The 23,318-nt window shown below is 40.7% G+C and overlaps 1 long non-coding RNA gene across 2 annotated transcripts in view; it reads right to left on the minus strand.

Annotated features, from left to right (window-relative positions):
* Nucleotides 1–12,768, minus strand: part of LOC108943393 (uncharacterized) — a 32,136-nt gene extending 19,368 nt beyond the window's left edge. The window contains exons 1-3 of one of the 2 annotated variants that reach the window (XR_001967303.3): nucleotides 12,563–12,767; nucleotides 2,116–2,251; nucleotides 1,223–1,298 (exon numbers count right to left, since the gene is read on the minus strand). This is a non-coding gene — a long non-coding RNA (uncharacterized lncRNA). Of the gene's footprint in view, nucleotides 1–1,222; nucleotides 1,299–2,115; nucleotides 2,252–12,562 lie in introns of those variants that run through there. The other variant, XR_011414954.1, reaches the window with a different exon arrangement.
* Nucleotides 12,769–23,318: the final 10,550 nt, after the last annotated feature.

Genomic DNA, 23,318 nt, shown 5'->3' on the forward strand with positions numbered 1-23,318 from the left:
TATCAAAAAATAATAAAGGCAAAAATTAGCACATTAGGCTGTCACACCCCTTTTCTACCCTCAAAAGATAATGTATGTTATGAACTGTTGTGGGTTAAAGAGTTTTTTCAATTAAAGTGACAAACTTGAGTAGGGATTATTTTATTTACAGAGTCGTCACTTGGAATTAAGTTTTTGGGTGTTCCAAGTCGCCTTTTATTTGAATCCCTAGTCAAAAGAAGGATTGACTCTATTATTATTGATTTGCGAAAACAAGATCCGGGTAAGGAATTCTGTTGACCGGGGAGAAGGTGTAAGGCATTCCCTGAGTCCCGTGGTTCTAGCACAGTCGCTTTTATTGACTAAAATTAGCTTGAATTAATTTTTGGATAACTTGTGCTTTATTTGATTTTTCATGCTTTTCCTATGTCTGCTACTCTTTATTAAAAAAAATTAAAGAAAAGATTTGAATAATATTAAATTGTCCTAACTGCACCACGCAAGCGAATGCGCGACCGAGACGAATTTTATTAATTTTTTCATAACAGTGCTACGCAAGCGAATCCGCAATCATGACAAGAATTATTACTACATTATTATTTTTTTGGAAATTAATAGTGTATGGCTAAATGAAATGGCTTTGCGGTTATTACGAATACTAATTTAAAACATGAGACTAGTGCTAGAAAATTATTAACTTATGTTGCTTAAAACTAGAAAGATATGGGCTTGTGATGATATTGAAATAAGACGCCCCACTGTTGGGATGATGGAGCCAATAGGCTCATGTCCGAGACAAAATCCAAGAGGCCCATATGCTCTTGGACTTCAAATCTGCAGATATGGCCTTTTAGAACCACATTACAGATCTTGCCCTATCTTGCTATTTGCAATCCATAACCAACTATTTACAAAAATAAGTTTACAGAGAGTATCTTTCTATTCACAGCTTAACTACCTTACTAAAATAAAACTTTGAAAAAAATAAGCAAGATTATTGGGACTCTAAAAATAAAAATTAGCTTGGCAATAACAAAGGGACAAACATAGCTACATGGGTTCAAATTTTAATATATAGTCCTTTCATACAACCAAGCAACTGAGGACCCAGTGGAATTATGTCTAACACTTTAGCAAAAAATAAATAAATAAAGTTGCTTGACACAGTTTAATTATGTAATATATAGTCATAACATTATTCAACATTCAAGAGCATATAAAAATGAATTACAGTAGAAGGATGAAGCTGCTAATATTTTCCAGCATCATTATCTTTCATTCCAACTCAATTTTAGGAGTTTACATGGTCCGAAAATTACCTGGACAACAGAAAGAAGAACAAATACAGCAAAGTCAACACTTTCCAAAGTCAAGAATCGGACAACAAAATAATTAAAGGGGTAGCAACACAGCAAAAGACAATGACAACCAGCACATTTCAAACCCAAGAAAATGAACGAGAAATGCCCAGCAAAACAGTTGAAACCAACAATTATGTAACTCCAGAAGAAGCTTTCAAAACTACTATCTTTTTTCTAAAAAAATGTTTACACGTAATAATCAACTCACAAAGACTCACAATTTTTAGTTACTAACGAATGCTTTAGCTGCTGATTTTTCTCTCCTTTTTTTTGTGTGTCCAGATCTCTATTGCTATGAAAATGTATGTTTTATATATGAGAAACAACCAGCTATTTCATGATTAAAAATTAGTCTTTTTTGATAGATTTTTCAACAAAATCTGCACTTAAATTCAAAATGCTAGATTTTTTTATTCAATCTTGTCCAAAACAAAGTATTTCAACTAAAATCTGCTCTTCACTATTCAAAGACAAACGTTTGTTCAAAACCTGTCCAAAAGTCCATATTTTCTTACCAAACAAATGACTTTTGAGTTTTGTACTCTAAAAATCTCTGAAGTAGTAAAAAATCAACCAAACAAGTACCATATACTGTCAAGTATTCCTTCACTACCTCACTTTTATCAATACAAAACTATTATACCACTTCAACAAGTGCAAAAACATAAAATTTAGCATTTCAAACTTTAAAAGCTAATGCTAAAATATTTAATAAGAGACAAAATAAAAATAAAATAAAACATCAGCCACGAAAAAAAAAGAATAGTATTTTTACCATTACACAATTCAAGTGGCCGAAACAGTGGTGGTATACAAAACGAGGGCATTCGGGGAGGTCGCCAGAATTTGGCCGGATTTTGGTCGGCGAATTTTCGGGGTGGAATTGACATAAATAGGTAGGTCTTGAGGAGCTCTATTGTCACGACCCAATTTTCCCTCCATGTGATGTTGTAACGGCACCTAGTCTTTACAACTAGGTAAGCCTAAAATTTTGCGGAATAATGAAATAAAAATAAAAATTTAACCAACTATTCAAAAATACACAAAAAATCCCAAAACCCAGAACATCGTGAATCACAAACTAAAGAAGGAAAGATCTAGTGTCTCTATACATCAGAGTCTAACAAATGAAAAATACAGAAGATAATGGACATGGGAAAGAGTAGAAGGGGACTCCTAGGTCTGCGGATGCAACAGATATACCTTGAAGTCTCTAAAACTATCCCGGCTCACTAATAGTGCTGCTGATAAGGTGCACCTGGATATGCACACGAAAAACATGTGCAGAGAGTAGCATGAGTACACCATAATCGGTACCTAGTAAGTGCCAAGCCTAACCTCGGTCGAGTAGTGACGAGGTCGGTTCAGGGCCCTACTGGTAAATATATAATAAAATGATGTAGAGTGTAATACCGCAATAAAATAATGGTTGAAATTTAACAACAATGAAATCATAGAAGGTAACAGCTCAGTACACAGAAATACAACAGGGGATCTCCCGAGATACAGTCTCGTAGTCCCAAACGTAAATGAGCAAGTGGATCTCCCGGAATACCGTTCCGTAGTCCCAAAGTAAATGTGCAGGGGGATCTCCCGAAATACCGTTCCGTAGTCCCAAGTAAATATGCAGCACAGGGGGATCTCCCGGAATACCGTTCCGTAGTCCCAAAGTAAATATGCAGTACAGGAGGATCTCCCGGAATACCGTTCCATAGTCCCAAAGTAAATATGCAACGCGAATTATAGAAATACAAATACATCATAAAATACTTACAATTTTAGACTAAGTACCAGTCAGGGAAGAAGCAGAAAAATCACTAAGCACACTGCATATAATTCACATAAACAATTAAGACACGTAGACATGTTGTATTAGACTAAACATGATAGCTACACATATTGGAATTACTCAATTAAGAATGAAAATAGGTTAGTACTCATTAAAATGGATAACTCAAAATAATAGGAAAACATGTTGCTGCTCGGTAAGAAAATCGGGTTTTACCACAACTAGCTCGTGTACGTACTCATCACCTCACGTACACGGCGCTCACATAACACAATAATTCCAAATCTTAAGGGGATTTCCCCCACACAAAGATAGGCAAGCCACTTACCTCGAGTCAAGCTCAATCAATCCGTAAGAATGCCCTTTCCACGAATATCCGGCTCTGAATGGCCCAAATCTAGCCAAAAGCAATTACATATCATAATTACAACAATAATAGACACATCTAATTAACGAAATCAACATTTAAATCAAAATTCCGAAATTAACTCAAAATTCGCCCATTGGGCCCATGTCTCAGAATTGGGTAAAAATCATAAAATACAAAATCCCATTAACTCACGAGTCTAACCATATAAAAATTACTAAAATCTGACACCAAATGGTCCGCCAAATCCACAAATCAAACTTCCAAATCCCTAGCCTCCAATTCCCATTTCCATCTTAAATACACACTAACTTGGTGGGAAAATACATGGGGAAGCAAGATTATTGATCAAAAATAAGCACAAGGGACTTACCTCAAGAAATTGCTCGAAAATGGTCTCAAGAATTGCCTTAAACCGAGTTGCAAAGTTCAAAAATGACAAAAATCGCGAAGCCCTTCGGTTTTAACCACTGCCCAGGTATTTCCGCACATGCGGAGCCTGGGCTCGCACCTGCGGATGCACTTGTGCAGAAATTATGCACATCTACGCAATTCACTTAACCCTCTGCCTTTGCACCTGCGATGAAAGGGCCGCATCTGCGTGTGCGCGCCTGCGTAATTCCCTTCCGCTTCTGTGGACCTTGCTCACCTGCGAAGACCCCTAACGCATATGCGGGCATCGCAGATGCGGAAAACACCTCGCACCTGCGACCCCTAGCACTTCTCCATTTTCTCGCTTATGCGCCAACAAAAGTGAGCTCTGAAACACCTCGCACCTGCGACCCCTGGCACTCCTCCATCCTCGCAGGTGCGATTACCGTAGAACCAGCAAAAGCACCAGATTTTCCTAAGTCCAATTTCATTCCGTTAAGCATCTGAAATACACCCAAGGCCACTGGGACCTCAGCCAAACCTACCAATCAATCCAATAACACCATACGAACTTAGTCGAGCTCTCAAATCACATCAAACAACGCTAAAATAACGAATCACCCTCAAATTCAAACTTAAAGAACTTGAAACTTCAAAATTCTACAACTGATGCCGAAACATATCAAATCACGTCCGATGACCTCAAATTTTGCGCAAAAGTCATAATCAACATTATGAACCTACTCAAACTTTCGGAATCGAAAAACGACCCCGATATCAAAAATTCCACTACCTACCCAAAACTCCAAAAATTTGACTTTTGCCATTTCAAGCCTAAATGAGCTACGGACCTCCAAAACACAATCTGGACATGCCCCTAAACCCAAAATCACCTAACGGAGATAGCGGAACCGACGAAATTCCATTCCAGAGTCGTCTTCACATAGTTCTATCTACAGTCCAAATCCTAAGGCTTAAGCTCTCATTTAGGGACTAAGTGTCCCAAAACGGTCCAAAACTAAAACCCAATCATCCCGGCAAGTCACAATAGCAGAAATAGATATGGGGAAAGCAGTTAATAGGGATTCAGGGCTCTAACTCTCAAAATGACCGGTCGGGTCGTTAAATCCTCCCCCTCTTAAACCAATCGTTCATCCTCGAACGAGCATAGAGACATATCTGAAGTGGTAAAAAGATGAGGATAACGGCTGCGCATATCCTGCTCGATCTCCCAAGTCGCCTCCTCGACCGGCTGTCCCCTCCAATGAACCTTCACGGAAGCAATGTTCTTTGATCTTAGCTTTCTGACATGCATGTCTAAAATAGCCACTAGCTCCTCAACATAAGATAGATCCTTGTCCAATTGAACTGAGCTGAAATTCAACACATGGGACGGATCGCCGTGATACTTTCGGAGCATAGCAACATGGAATATCGAATGAACTCCTGCTAGACTGGGAGGCAAGGCAAGATCATAAGCAACCTCCTCAACTCGACGCAACAACTCTAATGGACCAATGAACCTTGGGCTCAGCTTGCCCTTCTTTCCAAACCTCATAACGCCCTTCATAGGCGAAACCCGGAGCAAGATTTACTGTCCAACCATGAATACCACATCGCGAACCTTCCAGTCCGCATAACTCTTCTGTCTGGACTGGGCTGTGCGAAGTCTATCCTGAATCACCTTTACTTTTTCTAAGGCATCCTGAACCAAGTCCGTACCCAATAATCTAGCCTCACCGGGTTCAAACCAACCCACTGGGACCGACACCGCCTACTGTACAGAGCCTCATACGGTGCCATCTGAATGCTAGACTGATAACTGTTATTATAAGCAAACTCCGTAAGTGGCAAGAACTGGTCCCAAGCACCCCCAAAATCTATCACACACGCACGAAGCATATCTTCTAATATCTGAATAGTACGCTTTGACTGCCCGTCTATCTGAGGGTGAAATGTTGTGCTCAACTCAACCCTAGTACCCAACTCATGCTTTACAACTCTCTAGAACCGTGATGTACACTGCGTACCCCGGTCAGAGATAATAGATGCCGGTACGCCATGAAGCCTAACGATCTCACAGATGTAGATTTGAGCTAGCTGCTCGGAAGAATAGGTAGTTATCACAGGAATGAAATGAGCCGACTTGGTCAACCTATCCACAATCACCCAAACTGCATCAAACTTCCGATGAGTATGTGGGAGACCAAAAACGAGCTCCATAGTAATCTACTACCATTTCCACTCCGGAATCTCTATCTTCTGAAGCAACCCACCCGGTTACTGATGCTCATACTTCACCTGCTGGCAATTTAGACATTTAGCCACATACTCTACTATGTCTTTCTTCATCCTCCTCCACCAATAATGCTGTCTCAGGTCCTTATAAATCTTTGCGTCACCCGGATGAATGGAGTACCCCGAGCTGTGAGTCTCCTGAAGAATCAATTCACGCAAACCATCTACATTAGGAACACATAGCCTGCCCTGCATCCTAGATGCACCATCATCTCCAATAGTGACCTCCTTAGCATCACCATGCTGGACCGTGTCCTTAAGGACAAGCAAATGGGGGTCATCATACTGATACGATCATAAAGAGAAGACTAAGATACCACACAAGCCAATACTCGACTCGGCTCAGAAATATCCAATATCACAAACTGGTTGGCTAAGGCCTGAACATCCAACGCCAATGGTCTCTCTACTGCTGATAGATATGCTAAACTCCCCAAACTCTCTGCCCGGTGACTCAAAGCATCGGCCACCACATTGGCCTTCCCAGGGTGGTATAAAATAGTGATATCATAATCCTTAAGCAGCTCCAACCACCTCCGCTGACATAAGTTAAGATCTTTTTGCTTAAACAAATGCTGTAAACTCCGATGATTGGTGTAAATCTCACAAGGAACACTGTAAAAATAATGCCTCCATATCTTCAAGGCATGAACAATAGCTGCTAACTCAAGGTCGTGGACAAGATAGTTCTTTTCGTGCAACTTGAGTTGACTGGACGCATAGGCAATTGCCCTACCGTCCTACATCAACACCGCACCGAGACCAATGCGCGATGCATCACAATATACAGTATAAGACCCCGAACATGTAGGTAATACCAATATTGGGGCTGTAGTCAAAGATGTCTTGAGCTTCTGAAAGCTCTCCTCACATTCCTCTGTCCTCCTGAACGGAGCACCCTTCTGGGTCAGCCTGGTCATAGGTGCTGCAATAGATGACAATCCCTCTACAAAGCGACGGTAATACCCTGCCAAACCAAGAAAACTTCGGATCTCTGTAGCTGAGGATGGCTTAGGCCAACTCTGCACTGCTTCAATCTTCTTCAGATCTACCTTGATCCCATCATAAGACACTATGTGGCCCAAGAATGCCACTGAATCAAGCCAGAATTCACACTTAGAAAATTTTTCATACAACATCTTCTCCCTCAAAGACTGAAGCACGGTCCTTAGGTGATGCTCATGATCTTCCCAAGACCGGGAATATACCAGGATGTCATCAATAAATACAATGAAGAAGGAATTAAGATAAGACTAAAACACACTGTGCATCAAATGCATAAAGGCTGTTGGGGCATTGGTCAGCCCAAATGACATGACAAGAAACTCATAGTGACCATATCTGGTCCTGAAATTAGTCTTCGGGATATCCGGCTCCCGAATCTTCAACTGATGATAACCTGAACGTAAGTCAATCTTGGAAAACAATCTGGCACCCTGTAAATGGCGGGTACCTGTTCTTCACTGTGACTTTGTTCAACTGGCGGTAATCAATACACATCCGCATAGAACCATCCTTCTTCTTCACAAATAAGACAGGAGTTTCCTAAGGTGACACACTAGGCCGAATAAAGCCTTTATCAAGCAATTCTTGTAACTGGTCTTTCAACTCCTTCAATTCAGGAGGATCCATATGATATTGAAGAATAGAGATATGTTGAGTGCCCGACAACAAATCAATGCCAAAATCAATATCTCAGTAAGGCGGCATGTAAGGAAGATCAGCTGGAAACACATCTAGAAAGTCCCTCACTACTGGAACTGACTCAACTGTAGGGGTATCAATACTGACATCTCTCACATAAGCTAGATACGTGTCACACCTCTTCTCAACCATTCGTTGAGCTTTAAAAAAAAGAAATAACTCTGCTGGGAGTATGCTCTAAGGTACCTCTCCACTCTAATCGCGGTAAAACTTGCATAGCCAGCGTCACGGTTTTAGTGTGACAATTAAGAATAGCATAATGGGGCGACAACCAGTCCATGCCCAAAATAATATCAAAGTCCACCATGCTGAGCAATAATAAATCAGCTCTGGTCTCAAAACCACCAAGAGCAATCAAACACGACCGATACATGCAGTCCACAATAAGAGAATCTCCTACAGGAGTAGATACATAAATAGGGGAACTCAAAGAATCCCAAGATACGCCCAAATATAGGGCAAAATAAGAGGACACATAAGAATATGTAGAGCCTGGGTCAAATAATACTGACGCATCTCTATGACAGACTGGAACAATACCTGTAATGATAGAATCAGAAGCAACTGCCTCTATACGAGCAGGAAGTGCATAATATCTGGCCTGGCCTCCCCCTCTAGGGCGACCTCTACCTCCCGGACCTCCACCTCGAGCTGGTTGAGCACGTAGGGTGGTAGCTGATGCTGTAATCATAGCCCGAGGACCTAGTGGAGCACACTGTGGCTGAAAAGTCTGTGGAGGTGCACCCCTCCTAATCCTGGGGCAATCCCTCACCACGTGGCGAGTGTCGCCACACTCAAAACAAGCTCTGGGAGGACGTGGCTGCTGTGACTGGCTCAGTCCAGGTCTGCTAGACTGGCCGCTAGGAACACCTCGTGCAGGAGGCACACTAGATACTGGCGGTGCATAATAAGGCTCCTGGGGTCTAGAATGAGCTGGAACACCGTTGGAGGCTGCAAGAGCTGAATGAACGGGGCGACTCACATAACCCCTACCATGGCGAGCTGCTAGGGTACGAGCTCTAGAATAATAACAGCCTCTCGAGACCTCTTGGCCTCCCTCTCCTCTCTATCCCGTCAAACATGCCCTCGAACATCCTGGCAATACCCATAACCTACTGATAAGAAATATCCATCTCCAATTCCCTAGCCATACTACTCTAGATGCTGGGATGGAGACCCTCAATAAATCGTCGAACACTCTCTCAAACTGTGGCAACTAAGGCCGGTGCATGTCGAGCCAAATCACTTAAGCAAACTGCATACTCTCACACAGTCATAGCACCCTGGCACAGCTGCTCAAACTCCGCGCGCCATGAGTCCTTGAGGCTCTGAGGAACATACTCTCTCAAAATCATGTCTGAGAACCGAGTCTATGTAAGTGAAGCAGCCTCAGCCGGACTACTCAACTCATAAGCATGCCACCACTGATAGGCTGCTCCTCTAAGCTGGAATGTGGTAAAAGAGACCCTGCTCATCTTCACTACGTCCATAGTACGGAGAATACGATGACACTCCTCCAAAAAACCCTGAGCATCATCTGTAGCAAATCCGCTTAAAGTAGGTGGGTGGTACTTCTTTTACCTCTCAAGTCTGAGCTGCTCCGCCTCAGAAGTTGTTTCCCTAACCTCGAGCTGAGCTGGAGCTATCGCCTACATTGGTAAAATCTCTGGAACCTGGTCGACCTGAACCCGCTGCTCTGGAGTACCGGTGATGGGAGTCTGTACTTCTCCCCCGACCTGAGATGTGGCAGGAGCAAGTGGAATCAATCCAGCTTGAGCTAAGGTGTTGAACATGCTAAGAAACTGGGCTAGAGTCTCCTGGAGGGCTGGTGAAGCAACAGGTATCTCAGGTGTCTGCCCTCCAGCTTGAGCTACTGGGGGCTCCTCTGTAGCAGATCGTGCGGGTGCTCTGGCTACACCACGTGGACGTCCTCGGCCTCTACCTCGGCCCTGGCCTCTCATAGCTCTAGCAGGCGGTGCGGGTGCCTATTCATTAGATTCGCTTGTACGTGTCCTCACCATCTGTGAGAGAATAGAATACATAAATTTAGAATCTCTGAAGCCAACAAATTTTTGCACGATTCCATAGCTTCCCGAAGATAAGTATAGACATCTCCGTACTGATCCGCGAGACTCTAATAAACCAGTTTGTGACTCACGACACCTACGAACCTAGAGCTCTCATACCAACTTGTCACGACCCATTTTCCTCTCCGTGTGACGTCGTGACAGTACCTATTCTCTACAACTAGTTAAGCCTAACATTTTGTGGAATAATGAAATAAAAATAAAAATCTAACAAATTATTAAAAAATACATAACAAAACCCAAAATTCGGAACATCGTGAATCACAAACTACAGAAGGAAAGATCTAGTGTCTCTATACATCAAAGTCTAACAATGAAAAATATAGAAGATGCAACTGTCTCTATACATCAGAGTGCGGTTGATAAGGTGCACCTGGATCTGCATACGAAAAACATGTGCAAAAAGTAGCATGAGTACACCACAATCGGTACCCAGTAAGTGCCAAGACTAACCTCGGTCGAGTAGTGACGAGGTCGGGTCAGGGCCCTACTGGTAAATATATAATAAAACAATATAGAGTGTAATACCGCAATAAAATAAAGGTTGAAATTTAACAACAATGAAATTATAAAAGGTAACAGCTCAGTACATAGAAACACAACAGGGGATCTCCCGAGATGCCGTCTCGTAGTCCCAAATGTAAATGAGCAGGGGGATCTCCCGGAATACTGTTCCGTAGTGCCAATGTAAATGTACATGGGGGTCTCCCGGAATACCGTTCCGTAGTCCCAAAGTAAATATGTAGTACAGGGGGATCTCCCGAAATACCGTTCCGTAGTCCCAAAGTAAATATGCAGTGCGAATTATAAAAATTCAACTACATCAAGAAATTCTTACAAATTTAGACTAAGTACCTATCAGGGAAGAAGCAGGAAAATCACTAAGCATGCTGCACATAATTCACATAAACAATCAAGACACGTAGACATGTTGTATTAGACTAAATTAAGAATGAAAATTTGTTAGTACTCATTAAAATGGTATAACTCAAAATAACAGGAAAACATGTTATTGCTCGGTAAGAAAATAGGGTTTTACCACAACTAGCCCATGTACGTACTCGTCACCTCACGTACACGGCGCTCACATGACACAATAATTCCAAATCTTAAGGGGATTTCCCCCACACAAAGTTAGGCAAGCCACTTACCTCGAGTCAAGCTCAATCAATCCGTAAGAATGCCCTTTCCACGAATATCCGGCTCTGAATGGCCCAAATCTAGCCAAAAGCAATTACATATCATAATTACAACAATAATAGACTCATCTAATTAACGAAATCAACATTTTAACGAAAATTCCGAAATTAACTCAAAATTTGCCCGTGGGGCCCACGTCTCATAATCGGGTAAAAATCATAAAATACAAAAGCCCGTTCACTCACGAGTCTAACAATATCAAAGTTACTAAAATCCAACACCAAATAGTCCTCCAAATCCACAAATCAAACTTCCAAATCTCTAGCCTCCAATTCCCAATTTTTACCTTAAATACACACTAACTAGGTGGGAAAATACATGGGGAAGCAGGATTATTTATAAAAAATAAGCACAAGGGACATATCTCAAGAAATCTCTCGAAAATGCCCTCAAATATCGCCCTAAACCGAGTTGCAAAGTCCACAAATGACAAAAATCGCGAAGCCCTTCGGTTTTAACCATTGCCCAGGTATTTCTACACCTGCGGAGTCTGGGCTCGCACCTGCGGGTGCGCTTGTGCAAAAATTGTGCGAATCTGCGCGTGCGCGCCTGCAGAATTCCCTTCCGCTTCTGCGCACCTTGCGCACCTCCGAAGACCCCTAACGCATATGCGGGCATTGCAGATGTGGAAAACACCTCGCACCTGCAACCCCTGACACTCCTCCATTTTCCCGCTTTTGTGCCAATTTGCTCGCACACGCGGGCAGCCTTGCGCAGGTGTGATTACAGCAGAACCAGCAAAAGCACCAGATTTTCCTAAGTCCAGTATTTCGTTAAGCATCCGAAACATACCCGAGGCCCCCAAGACCTCAACCAAACATACCAATCAATCCTATAACATCATACGAACCTAGTCAAGCTCTCAAATCACATTAAACATCGCTAAAATAACGATTCACCCTCCAATTCAAACTTAAAGAACTTGAAACTTCAAAATTCTACAATCGATGCCGAAACATATCAAATCACATCCGATTGACCTCAACTTTTGCGCACACATTATAATCAACATTACAGACCTACTCCAACTTCTGGAATCGGAAAACGACCCCGATATTAAAAATTCCACTACCGGCCCAAAACTCCAAAAATTCGACTTTCGCCATTTCAAGCCTAAATGAGCTACGGACCTCCAAAACACAATCCGGACACGTCCCTAAACCCAAAATTACCTAACGGAGCTAACAGAACCGATGGAATTCCATTTCGGAGTCGTCTTCATACAGTTCTGACTACTATCTATTTCCTAAGGCTTAAGCTCTCATATAGGGACTATGTGTCCCAAAACACCCCGACACTCAAAACTAATCATCCCGGCAAGTAACAATTGCAGAAATAGATACGGGGAGAGCAGCTAATAGTGGTTCGGGTCTCTAACTCTCAAAACAACTGACTGGGTCGTTACATCTATCTATTGATGTAGGTTTTGTGGGGTGGTAGTGGCCGGAGCTTCAAGAATTTGGGAAAAAAAGTGGTGGCTAAAATTTCGTAGATCTAAGATTCAAAGATTTTGGGGGGGTTTTGAAGGATTTGGTTTCGAGATATGGAAAGAGGAGGTTGTAGAGATTACATGTTATGAATTTGGAGGTGTTTGGAGGTGGTCCACTGTCGGTGTGCGATTTGTGGCGGCGGCTGAGGGGCGGCGGCTAGAGAGAGAAGAGAGAGGAAGAAGAAAGGAATTATGGAGGAAATAGGGGCAAAATTTCAGCATTTCTACGTCTTAAATACCTAATTGGGAGATTGATTGTGGACCATTGGATGAGAGAGAGATGAATGGATGAGATTTAATCTTGATTCACTTAATGAAACGGCATAGTTTTATCATTGAGCTACGCCGTTTTGGACCAAGTCTTGGCCAGCCATTTTGGACTGGGTATGACCGAATTGGGCACAAAATTTGGGCCAATTTTGGCTTAATTTTAACTAAAATACACGAGCCCAATCCCTTGTATCTCTAATGAAATTATACAAGAAAAAAGAAAATCCTATAAAGATGCAAACTAAAATATACAAATAAAAAGTTAACATATGTTAGTACTTTTTAATTAAACTCACATAAAAAAAGCGCAAATAAATTCAAAGAAATTAGGTATTCACAGTTGGTTCCCACTGAGAGGGAAAGGATTAGGAGGTTCATTTATGTCCTCACCTATTAGTAGCCAAGTGTAGTTGTATGTGATATCGGGCTAAGTGTGGGGTGTTGGGGGTGGGTTTACCTAACCCAAATCTTGTCTTTAATATTCACATGCTATAACCATGCCACCCACTCCATGTATCTTGTACTATGTATGTTGTAGCACTTTGTTAGAATTAGCTAGTGTAGTATATTAGTTGTAGAGAATAGGACCATTTGTTACTTGCTTGCAGTAAGGCTAAGTCACTTCGCATGATCGACTGTTTGATTTGTGTGGCATAGTTAGTGCATTATAATTGTGCGGCATGGGGAAGTCTTGAGTACCCATCGCCTTGTGGTGCAACACTTGTGCATTTTAACCAATATTGTAGGTATATTACATAGAGCCTTCGATTTTAAGTGTGGGGTCATCTTTGACTCTCACGATATCCGTCGACGAATTTCTTGACTCATTCTCTCATTCATTATTATTTGTGTTGTAGGGTGATATGGCTCGTGATAGTGCGAACATGGGTAAAGGAGTGGCGAAATCCTCAACCACTGTTCTCACTCCTAAAAAGTGCAAGCAAAGGCAAAGGTCATCTCGGGAAGCTAAAGGGAAATAGGTTGCCGACGGATCGAAGAAGGCACCATCGAGACCAAGGCCTCATTTGGATCTTGTTCGTGAGGATGCCATACAATGGCATAATAACTTTGTGCCATATGGGTGGTATGTCTCTGAAATGGGAATTAATGTGGAAACTCTGGAACAGAACTTCTTGGACATGCTTGCCCGGTTAAGAGAAATGAAGATGGATAAGTTTCTAGAGTGCCCGGGCCATGCAAATTTGAGAATCCTTGTTGTAGTCTACATCTAAGCTAAGCCAGGCGGTATAGAATGAGAGGGACGAAAACTTCAACAGGTATCTCTATAGCTACCTAAATGTGATCATGAGCAGGTTGGGCGTGTCAGACGAGGAGCGTATGCATCTACGTATTGATATGTCCAGTTCTTCCAAAGAGATGTTGGGAATTTCACTTGGCAGTTCTGTTCACCCGTCAGAGGATGAGAACACCCACAAAGGCTCAGACACTAAGGATGATCTTGATGCTGACATCATGGGGCCCTTGGCTTTGCTGCCCCTGAGAGCGGATGATGAGGATGAGCCCGGAGCTGCTGCTGGTGGGTATTCTGACGAGGTAGAATCCGACTAGCAGGGAGCACTTCTTTCCTCCTTACTTTGCTTTAAATTCTTACATGCATCGGGGACTATGCATATGCTAAGTGTGGGGTGGGGGAACTACTTTATGTAATGTAAATTGTATAAATCTATTTTTTTATTTTATTAGTTTTTCTTTTAGGAACCCGTAGTAGACATAGTCTAATTTAAAAAAAATTAAATACAAAAATAGAAAAAAAAATTGAAAAAGTTCAGACGTTTCTCGATGATGGATCTTTTGGACAATTTTTTTGAGGGATTAAAGTCCGATTAAAAATACCAAAAAGATCTTTTTTTAAGGATAGTTAGGTAGTATCCACTGCTTTTTATTTTGGTGTCGGTTCTTTTCCAAGGGTGTAGCTCGAACTGGGTACTTTGTTTTTTTTAGGAGTAGGATATGAAAAAAATTGAGTTGCTCTGAGGTAACTATTGACATGTTCGGTGCTGGCACATTACGCGAGGGCATGCGCTCTGTCTTCCCGTACATAAATAAATAGCCTACTCTGTGATGGCTTTTCTCAGCTGTTTGACTTGTATGTCACCTAGTGCAATATTGCTTATATTTTCTCATTTATATGTGCTTGCTTGACTTGAGAGTTGAACAGAACCGTCTTGATTGTGTCATGTGCAATGTGTGTGTAAGGATTTGTGTTATTTTGTGCTATCATGTGTAGTGTAGAAATTTTCCCGTGTGTTAATCGAACCGAAATCATTAAGTTGTGCTAGTATAGGAGATGACGTGGGCAGTTCTTTGCTTGATAATAGATGTGCTTGTCACTTAAAATAAAAGTTTTTTGTTGCTATCCCCTTTGAGCCTATGGACCTTTTCCATGGTACCCACATTACAAGTCGTACCCCTATTTTGTTCTGAATTTGAGATTGTTGAACCTTTACCTCCGAAGGCACATATTCGCTAAAAGAAGTAAGGTGAGAGATTGGTAAGTAGCTTTCGCGTGGAACCGTGGAAGGTCCCTTAAGGTGCACTAAAGTTGTGAAAAACGTTCACTAGCTGATGAACCTTAATGTTTGGCGTGTGTGTAGAAAAAAAATAGAAATAGAAAAAATTGCAAGAAAAGGAAAACATAATTCAAATAATGTAGAAAAACACACATCTCCTAATCTTAATAATTTGTGCTAGTGGGAATATAGAAATGCTTAATTGAGAAAAAAAGGGCTATGTTGTATATGGTTGTGGCAAGTGGATTGGTTGAGAAGAAGATGTGCTCGATGTTTGAGTTTTGTGTATTAAAGTTCTTAGGAGGGTCAGTCACTATTCCTAAAAGTATCCTACCTGTCTCTTAACCTACATTACAACCCATTAAGTCCTAATTGATCCTAGACTTTGCTAGTAGAGATGTACACTAGGAGCAAGCTTATGGTACGACCACGGGATGCACATGAATTCTTTGTGAGAGTATGAAATATTTGTTCAAATTTTGTGATGTCCTTAAATTATGTTGAAAGTCATACTTGAATGTGTGGACTATTATATATTCAATCTTCTGTTTGTTGGTGAGGGCACATGATCTCATGACGGATTGGTGATGTCGTGAATTTCTCTTGATTGGTGAGTGCACGAGTTGAGAGTGCTTAGTGGTAACGAGTCAGCTCTTGAGGTAGGTTGGTTATGGATAGGTTGTTTGAGTTGGTTCAATTAAATTGTTTATACTTGGACATGTTTAAAACGGGAAGAATATGAAATTTGTATGTTCATGCTTTATTGCCGGTATCGATCACAGTCAAGAGTAGAGTGTATGATTAAAAATTGAAGTGCTCCTCTCTAGTTGAGATGTGTACATTGTTGGGGTGTAGTTGATAGTCCCATTGATCAAGGGCGAGCAAGAGTCTAAGTGTGGGGTGTTGATAATCGGCTTAAAGTATGTATATTTATATGCATATTGCCTCATATTTTACTCATGTCTAGTAGATTTCGGATGTGTAATGTAATGATTTGTACTAATTTGTATCCTACATCCAGGTGCGTGAATTGAAGCGAAAAAGGGAAGAAAATGGAAAAAGTCACAAAGTAGCGCCACAGGCAGCGTGGGGCGCTACCTATGGCGCAAAAGTCAAAATGTTAAAAAGTCTAGCATCAGGGCTAGCGCTCCACGCTATCCAGGGCGCTGGTGACATTAACATTCTTCTAGTTCGCCCGGGACAAGGTTATTTGGGCACAAGACCCCCCTCCCCCCAACGCGTATAAAAGCATGACTAAGCCTATTTTGAGATAGGATATGCCACTTTGAGGGAAAAATTTACACGAGGAACATCTGGGAGCGAGGATATCTCAGTTTTCTTCATCTTATCTTAGTATTCTCAATTTTTCGACAATTGTGAATTTGTTTTTATATTATCATGAGTGGCTAAAACCCATAGTTCGAGGGCTGTGATTTAGCCATGAATATTGTTGCTTGATGTTGACTTAACCTTGATTACAAATTACTAATATATGATTGTTTCTTCAATTATGTGATTAATTGCTTAATTGTCTGGCCAACAGTTTGGTTCTATTTACTATCTATGTTATACTTGGGAAAGCTATGTCTAGATTAGAGAAGAATTGAAGAGGGCATGATCTTAACTCTGAGTGGGGGGCGGATTTGAGGGGATTTGTGATTAGGATAGGAATATACCTAGTCACCATGATTAATTAAGAATCGTAATCTTAATACATTATTAATAGATTAATTTTATAGGAATATATGTGTTAATCTATTTAGAATAGGCAAGTAGTAATTTGGGAGAATACTACGAGAGTAATTATTCGATTAATTAGCAACCATGAGTGAATTGTATGAAAGGGAGAGTTAATTAGAATACAATAGGATTGGTGAATCGTTCACAACCTTGGAATATTCGTCTGTACTAAATACACAACAACTATTTTGCTGCTTGATTAATTAGCTACTTGTTAGAATTATTGCTTAGTATAATCACACTTTGAACTCTGATTGAATCGACTGAATAATAATCTTGGTAAAATTAGTGGGTAGTTAACACAAGTCTCTGTGGGTTCGACACTCGATTTATCACTTTATTACTTGTACGATCACGTATACTTGCGTGTGCGTTTGGGAGCAACACACACATACACACACAGATATATATATATATATATATATATATATATATATATATATATATATATATATATATATATATAATAGGGGGTACTATATGGTTATCCATGAGCTTTAACAAATTATATAACTGTTAATAGGGGGTGTTATATGTTTATCCTTAAGCTTTAACAAATTCTACATCATTCTATGGCACTATCTGGAGGTTTCAATTATCTTACACAATTTCAAAATTCCGGTGGCATTCTATGTCTCCCTATGGGGAATAGGAAATATCATACAAAATGCATAATCATTTATATCTCAGTATCTTTTTCACTTTTCTACGTATTGAGTACAAGTGGACAGCTTGGTGATCTTCTTGCCTTGCCAATAGGAAAAAAAAGTCTTTGCTTTCAGCAATATATAATTTATACTCTTTGTTCCCAATACAGATTGCAACTGCTGATCACATCTTCTGTGTATTATTACAACAAGAAATATTTTTACTGGCCACACTTTAAAATAATGTCTAATACATTTTCAACTAGAATACCCAGAGCAAGTTGGTTCTAAGAGTTAGGAGACTTTGTGTGTAAAAAGATAAAAGTTTAAGCATTTGCGACCAATATATTGTCTAGGGCTTTAAGGATGTTATTTAAGGTGGATGCAACAGAGTATATGTTATCTATTTATGGCCCTCTCAAAGAATTAAGCTCCCCTGAAAAAGTGGAAGCTTCTTGACATGACAAATAATGACAGATACATGATCAAGACAATGAATAAGGCAGAAGTAAAGGTGAGATCGTCTCTAACTTCTTCCATAATATAGATGCTTAATTGCAATGAAATAAGGTTCAAAGTTGTGGTCGACTACATGCAAGTGATTAAACAATTTACATACTTTAGTATTTAACTTATGTTATGTTATGTATGTATAAAAGTGTTGGATCTAATACAGTATTTGTTTTCAAATGTGCAAATATATATATTTTTTCTCCCTGTTACATAGTTTATGAGCATTTCACAATCTTAAAATTTGGAGTGAAATTTTCAATGCTTTTGTTGGAATATAATGCTCTTATACACGTCTATTTCATTATCGGGACATGTAAAATAGTAGAGCCAATATGCAAATGGATGCGATGAATTAATTTCCATCATTTCGGATCAGAGTTGTTAAACATTAAGGCTAGTGTTCGAGCCACAATAGCTAGAGCCAGGGGCGAAGCTACATTATCCGAAGGGTATTCAACCGACCACCCTTAATCGAAAATTACACTATATATTGATAAAATATTAGATCTTAGAGTTGTATAATATATAACGAACACTCTTTTTGGGGAATTATTTTCACTTCTTTCAAGTTTTGAACACCCTTACAAAAAATTCTAGTTTCACCTCTGGTTGGAGCCTGGAGGCGGCAGGATAGAGAAAGAAGAAAAACTAAGGGAAAGTGAAGAGTTTACTCAACAAAACTAAAGGGGAGCAGAAAATTTGAATAGCAGTGAAATGGCAGACCTAAGGTCACGTATACGAACAAAGCTACTCTTATGTAAACATGAGAAGGGGCAGTAGTAATTTGACTGAGGCAAAGGCAGCATTGAGCCGCTAGTTTTGCAACCAAAAACTACAATTTATTTCTAATTTAATATTACGGCAGTTTAAAATTTCATAATTGTAATATTTTTAATTGTTCACGATTCTATAATTTCACATTTTGATCCTTTCTATGGCACCCCTATGCAATTAAACACCCTTCATAATAATTGTAACACAAAATATAAAGAATTAAATAAGCAAAGTATGCATCATATAAAATATATGTAACGACCCGGCCGTTCGTTTTGAGTGTTGTTGCCATGTTCCCCTATTTTACTGCTTATTTTATGCTTAATTATCGTTATGTGACTTGCCGAGATAGTTGGTTTGGCTCCAGAGATGTTTCGAAATGAGTTGAGACACTTAGTCTCAAGGTTGGAAGCTTAAGTTGAAAAGGTTGACCGGATATTGACTTATGTGTAAATGGCTCCGTAATAGAGTTTTGATGGTTCTGATAGCCCCGTTGAGTGATTTTGGACTTAGGAGTGTGTCCGGATAGTTATTTGGAGGTCCGTAGTTGATTTAGGCTTGAAATGTCAAAAGTTGAAAAATTAGAAGTTTTGGAAATTGAGAAGTTTGACCGATGGTATAATTTGTGGTTACCAGGCTAAGATTTTGGTTCTGGGAGTTTGAATAGGCCAGTTGTGCCATTTATAACATGCGTACAGAATTTGAGGTTAATTGGACGTGATTTGATAGGTTTCGACATCGATTGTTAAAGTTGTAATTTCTTAGTTTTCGTTAGGCTTAAATTGAAGTGCGATTCGTATTTTTTATGTTGGTTGATGTGATTTGAGGCCTCGACTAAGTTTGTATCATGTTTTTGGACTTGTTGGTATGTTTGGTTGAGGTCGCCGGGGCCTCGGGTGCAGTTTGGATGGTTAATGGATCAAAGTTTGGAATTGAAGGATTGCTGAAGTGCACCAGGTCTGGTGCGATTGCACCTACGATGAATTTGGTCGTAGGTGCGCGACCGCAGAAGCGAAGGAACCATCACATGAGCGAATTTGGGTGAGTTGGGGAGTTGTGCAGGTGCGAAGGGAATTTCCGCACCTGTGAGTTCGCAGATGCGGAAGGAGCATCGCAGAAGCGAAAGGAGGCCTGGTGAGGCAGGTTCGTGGAAGCGAAAGTCTTCTAGTAGAAGCGAGGCTGCAGGTATGCAAGGCCGATATCTAGTGTAACTCCGCAGATACAGAGCTTTGACCATAAAAACATAACTGCATGTGCGGTTAAATGATCCGTAGAAACGAAAAGGGCTGGGCAATATTTAAAACTCGAGGGTTTCGTGATTTTAATCATTTTGGACATTTCATGCTCATACTAACACAATTTTTGAGAGGATGTTCGAGGAGTTTCTTGATAATATTGTTTCCCCATTGAATTCCCCACTTAGATTGTGTGTTTTTGAGGTTGAATTTTGGGAGTTCTAGGCTAAGGATTGGAGAGATAAATTTGGGAATTTGAGTGACGATTTGGTGTCAGAATTTAGTAAATTTGGTATGGTTGGACTCGTGGTTGAATGTGCTTTCAAATTTTGTAACGTTTTTTGGATTCCAAGACGTGGGACCGAATGTTGACTTTTGAGTTGTCTTTTCGCCTTTGATTAAAAATTTAGCATTTTCATATGAAACTAATTCCAATAGCTTGAGTTGATTGTATCGAATTATTTGTGGCTAGATTCAAGGCGTTTGGATGCTTATTTGCGAGGTAAGGACTTGCTAGCGGAGTGATTCGATTAGCTTGAGGTAAGTATCGTATTTAAACTCGGTTAAAGCACCAGTTGCCTGAATTGTTGTGATAGCCACGTGCTTTTGGGTGAGCACATGTATGGGGTTGAGCCCATGTGCGAGCACCAGGACTATATATTCATGTTTGGGTTATCGCTCGAGTTCTTATAAGCCTAGAAATGACTGTTAAGTTTTAAGCTTTGATATATCACTTGTTGCAATAATTTATGTGATCTAATTGAGATATGATGAGGCTACTTAGAGGTTTAACGCTTGAACGAACATGATAAATGCTTTTCATTGATGAAATTGCCGGTTTGAGATACGATAGCACACTATGCACATGCCTACACTTTAGCATGTCATTTACACCAGTCCAGAGACATGAGGATCTTATTTCATTCATCATATACATGTATACTTGCTTTATTGCTTATGTATGATATGTTTGGGCTGGGGCCTGCGGCTATGCCGGGCCGATTATGGTATTGGCACGTGATTTATCCGTGTGGATCCATGCATTGATATTATTGGCATGTGATTTGTCTGTGCAGCACGTGAGTTGTTTGTGCGCATCCATATATTTATAATATTGACACTAAGTTATCCATGTCGCACGTGAGTTATCCGTGCAAGTTCTGTAGTTAGCACGTGAGTTGTCTGTGCAGTGTGTGGAACTTGTATTTTCTTGATCATTTATCTGATTTACTTGTTCCTTCCTCTACATGCCATAATACTATTTGAATAGGGTATTTGAGAAATAGTGCACATGCACACACATATATTTTTCCCACGAAGCCTTATGAGTTAATTTTAAATATTGTTTTGTGATGGTCCAATAAGGCAGAATTACACTAAAATAACTAGTATTCTAAAAAATTTAAGCTTTTCTTACCTTGCCTTGTTATTTGCGATACTTATTAATTTAGTTGTACTCACACTACACCCTGCACCTCGTGTGCAGATCCAGGATTTTTCGGGCACGATGGTTGTTGATCGTGAAGTTTTACCTGTTAGGAGATTATCGAGGTTGCTGCTATGGCGTCCGTAGATCTTGAATCTCCTCCCATATCTCCCAGTTTTTGATTATTCTGTTCTACTTTCTTAGACAGTGTATTAGGCTGTCTTACTATATAGATGTTCATGTACTCAATGACACCCAGATTTTGGGAAAAACTTTTGTATGAGTTGAGGCGTTTCCATCCAGTTTTATGAGATTTTCGCTTATTTAAACCTGGTTTAGTATATTTTTAAATTGAAAGTGTTGGTATTTGTGAGTTGTCGTCTTTCCTAGTATCATGATAGGCGACATCATAGGCTTTGGCCCAGATATTGATTGTTTGCATTAGCCTTGCCCAAGCGGTTTTAGTTGCGGCCGCCGCAATCACTTCTCAGGCCGAGGGAGGTACTCATACTCCCACCGCCCGCACTCTAGAGTAGGTGGTGTAGGGACTTCAGACATCGGAGGTACTACCAGCCCAAGCAGTTGCAGTTGCTCAGGACCAGGTGGGTCTGGTTAAGTGTGATTAGGTGCAGAAGAGGCTAGAGAGGTTTGGGAGGCTCGAGCCTCCATTATTAAGTAGGGCTAAGTCAGAGGATGCTCAAGACTTCTTTGATAGGTGCCAATGGATTCTTCGCATGACGGGTATTCTAGAGACCAGTGCGGTGTCATTTACTACTTTTCAGTTGATTGGAGAATCTTTCATATGGTGGGAGACCTATGAGAGGAGCAGGCCAGTCGGTGCAGCACCACTTTCATGGCATGCGTTTTTCGTTCTCTTATTAGAGAAGTTTGTGCCACAGACCCATAGGGAGGAGCTGTTCAGGCAGTTCGAGCAGCTACGTTAGGGCGGCATAGTTGTGACCCAGTATGAGATGAGGTTTTCAGAGTTGGCTCATCACACAGAGGGAGAGGATTAGGAGGTTCATTGATGGTCTCACCTATCAGTTGCATTTTGTTATGACTCGTGAGAGTGTATCAGGTTCTAGGTTCGATGAGGTTGTTGATATTGCTCAGCGGCTAGAGTTGGTTCGTAGTCAGGAGCATAAGGAGAGGGAGGCTAAGAGGCCTAGTGGTTCGGGTGGTTTCAACGGTTTTTATTCTGGGGTCATCCCCACCATAGCAGGGGTCGTCCTTAGAGGCCCGCTCAGATGGCTCGTCAAGGTCATCGTGGTACATCAGTTAGCCACGGTTCTTATAGTGCTCGATTAGGTCAGTCATCATTTAGTGCATTACCAGCGCAAAGTTCTCACCATGCCTCGTCTGCTCAGGTTTCTATAGGCAGTTCCTCGGGTTATCAAGAGAAGTAGCTCCGTCATAGGAAGGGTTATTTTGAGTGCGAAGACTTGAGTCATCTTAAGAGGGATTGCCCTAGATTGTAGAGTGGTGTTGCACAATAGAGTTCTCTATCAAATAATACTAGAACCAGCAGTTACACCA

This window comes from Nicotiana tomentosiformis, chromosome 3, assembly GCF_000390325.3.
Source record: "Nicotiana tomentosiformis chromosome 3, ASM39032v3, whole genome shotgun sequence".
NCBI classification, from domain to species: Eukaryota; Viridiplantae; Streptophyta; class Magnoliopsida; order Solanales; family Solanaceae; genus Nicotiana; species Nicotiana tomentosiformis.